This window comes from Phoca vitulina, unplaced genomic scaffold, assembly GCF_004348235.1.
Source record: "Phoca vitulina isolate PV1807 unplaced genomic scaffold, GSC_HSeal_1.0 scaffold106, whole genome shotgun sequence".
Taxonomy (NCBI): Eukaryota; Metazoa; Chordata; class Mammalia; order Carnivora; family Phocidae; genus Phoca; species Phoca vitulina.
In genome coordinates, this window is record NW_022589809.1 from 992,052 (window position 1) to 999,027 (window position 6,976).

The 6,976-nt window shown below is 59.9% G+C and overlaps 1 long non-coding RNA gene across 1 annotated transcript in view; it reads right to left on the minus strand.

Annotated features, from left to right (window-relative positions):
- The window catches only part of LOC116627909, a 7,399-nt gene extending 875 nt beyond the window's left edge, over window positions 1-6,524 (minus strand). Inside the window, exons 1-4 of the long non-coding RNA XR_004298555.1 lie at window positions 5,751-6,524; window positions 5,566-5,662; window positions 4,850-5,270; window positions 4,442-4,719 (exon numbers count right to left, since the gene is read on the minus strand). This is a non-coding gene — a long non-coding RNA (uncharacterized LOC116627909). The remainder of the gene's footprint in view (window positions 1-4,441; window positions 4,720-4,849; window positions 5,271-5,565; window positions 5,663-5,750) is intronic.
- Window positions 6,525-6,976: the final 452 nt, after the last annotated feature.

Here is a 6,976-nt window from a genome sequence, read left to right on the forward strand (position 1 = left end):
TGAGAGGAGGATCAGGACACACAGGGGGTGGGATCCAGGATGGGGTCTGTGCTCCGAGAGGAGGATCAGGAGAACAGGGGCTGGGATCCAGGATAGGGTCTGTGCTCTGAGAGTAGGATCAGGTCCCGCAGGGGTGGGATCCAGGATGGGGTCCGTGCTCTGAGAGGAGGATCAGGTCCCGCAGGGGATGGGATCCAGGATGGGGTCTGTGCTCTGAGAGTAGGATCAGGTCCCGCAGGGGGTGGGATCCAGGATGGGGTCTGTGCTCTGAGAGGAGGATCAGGTCCCGCAGGGGTGGGATCCAGGATGGGGTCCCTGCTCTGAGAGGAGGATCAGGTCCCGCAGGGGGTGGGATCCAGGATGGGTTCTGTGCTCTGAGAGGAGGATCAGGTCACACAGGGGGTGGGATCCAGGATAGGGTCCGTGTTCTGAGAGGAGGATCAGGAGCACAGGGGGTGGGATCCAGGATGGGGTCTGTGCTCTGAGAGGAGGATCTGGTCCTGCAGAGGGTGGGATCCAGGACGGGGTCTCTGCTCCGATAAGAAGGTCAGGATACACGTAAGAGTGCAGGACTCAGCCTGCACTGGGCCCTCCTATCCTGCAGGAGACTATGTGGTACTTTCGGGCTCCAGCTTCCTGGGATTCCAGGGAGCACTGTGATAAAATGCTGGTGGTTCGCCTAGCACATGCAAACAGATCGTGTGCAATGTCTCTGGTTCTCCCTCCACCCTCTCACGCACGCACACCCGTCCCGTGGGGCCCTTGAGCTCTTTCCTCCCCCTGAGCCTCAGGGGCCCAGCCTGAAACTGCAGCATCCTGGGATTCACCTCACTTGAGCAGACAGAAAGGAAGGTCAGAACGGGTGGAAACCTTCTTGGAGCCAGAGCGTGAAAATCAGCGGGACGGAGGTCCCCGGGAAGAGAGACCCAGCAGAGCAGCTGTGTGCCTAGCTGTCCCTCTCCCCTTCGGCCATCCTCCCGTCCAAGAACCCCACTCTCTGAGGGCATCCACCCGCGGAAGCGTCCCCGGTGCCCCTCTCCTCCTCCATCCTTGCTGGAACCAACCGCACGGGCCACTTTGCTCTGCCCCGGTGATCAAGCCTCACTCCAGCCTCTCCAGCTCCTCCCTCAAGGCACCCCCACAAAACCCTGGTTGCCTCGGTCAATCCGAGCGTGTCAGACTACAGGCTGGCTGCTGGTGGTCTGGCTGAGTTGGCTCCCGGCGTGCAAGGTGAGCAGGGCACCGCGTCTCCTCCTGCACTCACACCTCCACACCCCCGTGCTCACAGACCGCTCCCAAAACTAAGGCTGGGGAGGTCTCCGTTTTTCTGACCACGAATGAGTTCACGGAACGGGATGGCATGTTTCCCGAGGGACCATGTGGCCTTCCCAGAGGCTCTCATCGGAGCCCCTGAGCACCTCTCCCTGTAGTTCTGAAAGTCCTTTCCCTTTCACAGAAGAAAAAAGAAAACCCATAAAAATGGAGCAGCCATCTTGCGACAAAATTAAGGAAGCCAAATTCCTTCACTCAGTGGAGTCTCCACGGGACATGACCTCTGCTGGATCTGGGGTGCCGCGGCAAGCCCCGTGTCCTCGCCTCCTGGGAGCCTGGGAATAAGTCACAGTGATACCTGGCACTGTTATTCCTAGGACTCCTTGCAAAGCTAGAGTGACTGAGCGTCTAGTCCGCCGGGAACCACGATGACCCATGAGCGACAGAGCTTCCCAAACCACACGGAGCTGGACGGTCGCCCGGTGCCTGGTTAACCACGCAGGCTAGGCGTGCAGCCTGGGGGCTTGTGTCTAACGAGCTCCCAGGGAATGCGGATGGGGCTGGCCCAGACCCCGTGGGAGGCCGCACATCCTCACGTGTCTGTATTCGCTGTAGGAATACGGGCGGCCCGTGTGGAGTAGTGACCGGCTCCCCAGGGCAGACCTGGCTGCGTGCAGACTCCGGGTTGGGGCAGAGCTACGCATCATGCCTCACTGTGCGCAGTTCCCACCCCACGGGGGGCGGAATTCGTCACTTCCTTCGCGATATCCCTGCCACCCTCCCAGTGTGCAAAATGAGCCTGTCCCACCACCTCCTCCTGCACTCAGGCCTCCAGACCCTCCCACTCCTCTCGGTAAGCCCTGGGCCCTGTGTCGGCCGGGGCTCTCCGGGGAAACATCCACGGCGTGTGTGCGGGGGGCGGCGTGAAGACAGAGAGAGTGACTGACTTAGGGTATGTACGCAGAGGGACGTAGGGGGTGCGCGTAGAGATACGCGGGGGGTGCGTGTAGAGATACGCGGGGGGTGCGCGTAGAGATACGCAGGGGGTGCGCACAGAGATACGCGGGGGGTGCACGCAGAGATATGCGGGGGGTGCGCGTAGAGATATTTAGGGAATGCGTGTAGAGATATTTAGGGTGTGTCTGTAGAGATATTTAGGATATGCGTGTAGACACATTTAGGGTACATGTGTAGAGATATTTAGAGATATGCACGTAGAGACATTTAGAGTACGTGTGTAGACATATTTAGGGTGTGTCTGTAGAGATATTTAGGCTATGGGTGTAGACATATTTAGGGTATGTGTGTAGAGATATTTAGAGATATGCATGTAGATATTTAGGCTATGTGTGTAGACACATTTAGGGTGTGTCTGTAGAGATATTTAGGATATGCGTGTAGACACATTTAGGGTGTGTCTGTAGAGATATTTAGGCTATGGGTGTAGACATATTTAGGGTGTGTCTGTAGAGATATTTAGGATATACATGTAGACATATTTAGGGTGTGTCTGTAGAGATATTTAGGATATGCATGTAGACATATTTAGGGTGTGTGTGTAGAGATATTTAGGCTATGGGTGTAGACATATTTAGGGTATGTGTGTAGAGATATTTAGAGATATGCATGTAGATATTGAGGCTATGCGTGTAGACATATTTAGGGTACATGTGTAGAGATATTTAGGATATGCATGTACAGATATTTAGGGTACATGTGTAGATGGAGAGATTTAGAGAGGTGGGTGACTGGCTCACAAGATCGTGGAGGCTGAAGCCCATCCACATTACAGACAGTAAGCTGCTTTACCCAAAGTTTACGGATTTCAATGTTAACCTCATCTGAAACCACCTTTGGGTGGCTCAGGTCCTGACCTCAGGGGCCTGAGATGGAGTTCCATGGGCTCCTCGCTCAGCACTCGTGCGTCCTCCACTCGTGCGGACGCTCTGTCTCTCTCTCAAACAAAACCTTAAAAATACCTTCCCAGCAAATCTAAACCAGCGTTTGACCACAACCTGGGCACGTGGGCCCGGCCAGGCTGACACCTGAAATAGACCATCACACCTGCTTCTTCTGTTAGTGGACTGTGTCCACCTCGGGCTCCCAGACAGGCACACACCCCCAGCCTGTGAGCCGGGGAGGGGAGCGCCCAGAGGCCACCTTCCCTACTCCTCCCCTCGCCGCTCCCCTCTGCCCTGGACCCCAGACCCCTCCCTCCCTCAAGATGGGGCCTGGGCTGCCCCCACCCACCTGGGGCCCCGTTTCTCCTCACCTCCCTGCTCACTCCAAACGGTGCTCCAGCCCAGCGGCCCCATGGTCTCCAGTCCGCTCAGGGGCGTCTCTACCCAGTCCCAGACCAGTGTGTACATGCACATGGGCCTGGCAGTGGGACGCACCCCACGCACCCCCCCTCTTCTGTGAATCACACACACAAGGCTCAGCACTGCCCAGGTTCCCACCACCTGGGGGGGGCCCACTGTTCCTCCTCCTCTTCCTCCCCCTCGGTGCCCTCCGCACCCCCCCACTCTCTTCCCAGTGGGGGAGCTGCCATGGCCCAGTTCGGCCTGCTCTTCACCCCTGCGTGTGCATCCCAGGGTCTCAACTCCTGCTATGTATTGTGAGCCCAGATTCCACCTCCAACCTCTGCCTTCTCCCCCAAGGGCCATCCCTACCTGTCATTTGGGCCTTTCAGACGCAGCACGTCCCGAAATCCACCCTTGTCTCCCAAGCCCTGTCCAGAAACCTGCTGTTTCCTAGACAAGCCCCTCACTCACCCAGTTCGGACCCAAACCACAGCCCATCCTCTACCATACTAGAGGACGCCAGTGGGAAACTGCTGCCGCCCACCTGGAGCACCTCTAGCAGCCACAGCGGAACGGGCACCTCCTGCCCGTGTCTTCCCCGACGGCTTCGAACACAGCCCCTGCCTCTTCTGTGTCCCTCCAATCCGTTCGGCACAGCGACCGCGGGAAGACGAGGTCCCTGCAGCCTGGCCCCTACTGGACTTGCTGAGTTGAAGGGCGGTCGCTCTGTTCCAGCGCCCTGCTCTCCCTGTTCCCTCTGCTGGAACACTCTTCCCCACACCCCTGCGCTCTGCTCGTCAGAAGAGCTGCTGAGCCCTCCCCTGCTCTCCGTCCCAACGTCTCAGGCAGCTCCTTCCAGTCCTCACCCTGTTGTATTGTACGCCTTTCATCTTCATGGCATCTCTGACCAGCACTTTATTTACTACCCGATGTCCCTGCAGGCCTCCAGAAGGGAAGCCAGGGTCTTCTGTTCACCGCGGTGTCTCCAAGGACGGAAGAATTGGTGGCAAATGGAAAATATCTCATAGAAATATACACGGTCAGCGGCAGTAATGTAAACCAAAGAAACGCACACACTGGGCGTGAGATGGTGGACGGTCCTCGGGCAGGGTCTCCATGCAGGTTCAGCCCATGCTTGCTGCACCTGACAATCCCGGCAGGGGCAGAAAGAGACGTTTCCACGGCGCCCATGCCGTGGCCCTGCCCCCAAGCCCCGAGAGCCCACTCCTCTAGCTCCCGGGCCACCTCCCTGCAGCTCCCCCCCGGGCCTCCACCTGGGACGCTGTTCTCACGCCTGCTTGAGCTTGACCGACTCGGATATCCCTGCCGCACGGGATCCTGCCCTGGCCTCTGGAACACACGCGCACCGCCAGCCCCTCTCCAGGCGCCGTTCCTTCACACTGCTCACTTCTGCCACGCGCATCAGACAGCAGATGGTGTTACAGAGTTTGCTGACTGCTTGCCTGCACCCTCCCCGGACGAGCCGGCTGGGTTCCTGGATGTGCCCTGAGTGCCTGGCAGGGGCTCAGTGTGTTTACTGAGTGCCGGAAGGATCCCAGATGCCCTCAGTGAGGTGGACGGCTTCATCTGCGTCTCCTGGATGAAGAAACGAGGCTCGGAAAGGTGGAGGACGCCCGAGATCACCTGGTTAGGACATGAGGAGGCAGGATTTCTCCCAGCGGCTGGTTCTAACCCCTGTGCGGAGTGAAATGCAGAAGACATGCAACCTAAGGGCCTACTCTGAGCTATGAAGGGTGCACAGCTCACGGGGAGGGATCGTTCAGGGGAAGGAACTGGGCTAAGCAGCACAGACCGATCTGATGCTGTATGCTAGCCATTTCTAGGCTCCACATTTTATCTGGGGTAGAACTGCCCTGGGCAGAGCCATGAGCGCCAGGTTCCCAGCACTCAGCTGCTGGCTCCCCAGCCGGTCACAGCAAAAGGAGGGTGTGGACGCGCAGACCTGTGCCAGCACCAGAGCCCAGCCTACCTTGGGCAGATCCTTGGTCCCTCCCTGGGGGAATTGCCCCTTAGAGCCGCGGAGCCGGGCTGGCCGGTGCTCCTGAGGTCCGAGGTGTGCGTGAATCCTGCTAACAGTAAGTCTGCTCAAGTCCGAAGGGGGTGGCCCCACAGAAGACCTCTGGGTGGCCCTGGTTATTTGGGGGGAATACTCACTGTTCACAAAAAGCTCCACTCCTTCACTTTGGTGCATCTCCTGCTAAAGTCAGAATCCAGGCGTCTGGCAAATGGCGGCTCCCAGTAACCCCGCTGGTCAGGACTGATTATGGAGTTTATGGGAAATGGGAGGCGCCCAGGCCCACTGACCGAGAACACACAGGTGAGGGTCCAGATTCCTCAAGTCCATTCGCTCTCTCCCCCTCTGTTCGGCCAGGCCACTCTCTTTGGGCAAACTGGTTTTCTTTCTGCTTGGCCTCAAGCAGCGATCTGCACTCAGGCGCCCCTGTGGGACACGGAACCTTTCCTTTGCCTCCTCTCCCGTGGGAGAGGCCAGCTTCAGCGAGGAGCAGGGGATGCAGCAGGGTTGGTACCCATCGGGCCTGCTCAGGGATCCGACAGGCTTTCTCCCAAGCTCGGGAACCTGGAAGACTCGAGATGGATCCGGGAAGACCCCGCTGAGCCACTGGGCTATGTTCAGCACAGGGCAGAGGCCAAGGAGCCCTGTCTGGGGGCACGGTGGCCCCAATCCCCGCTCACCCCTCACTGCCACCGGACTTCAGAGGCCCATAACCTCTCTCTCCGCCGCAGTAGGAACATCTAACTGTACCCTCCCCTGAAGCCGGCAGTGAGCTTCCTGACCACCCACTGGGGCCGGGTCTGACCCCAGCCCCTCTGCGCATTCCCCAGCGTTGTCCTGATGCTCAGAAGGGCCATACAGCGGGCAGCCTTTCTTAAACTGTGAAACTCCCAAAATGGGCTTCATCCCAAGAAAGCCCGGCGTCCCGGAGTGGATGAGGCTTGGGGGGGGGAGGGGTCTCTGCGGCGGCCGCGAGCCGGGCGGAGGGGAGGGGTTCTGGCGGCGAAGGGGTTGGATCCGCCAGGGTGTGGGGTCGGGCGGGTCACAGGCGGGCTCGGAGATGGAGTGGCCCGCGGCGCGCGGGAGCAGGGCTCACCTCCTTCCGCTCCCCCCCCCCCACTTCCAGCATCTGGGCGCGGCTCGGGGGTCGCGCTCGGCCCTTCCCGGCGCCCGCAGCCCCGGGGGAGGGGGGAGCCGGGCTGGGGAGAGCGGCGGCGGGAGGAGTCCCCACACGGCCCTTTGGGCAGCCGCGCGCGCCCCGCCGCCGCCCGCGTCCCCGGCCGCCCGCTCGCCCGCCCCCGGCGCGCGTCCCCCGCGCGGGCCCCGGGTCGTCCAGGCCGCCGCGGCGCGGTGGGTCCACAAAGCC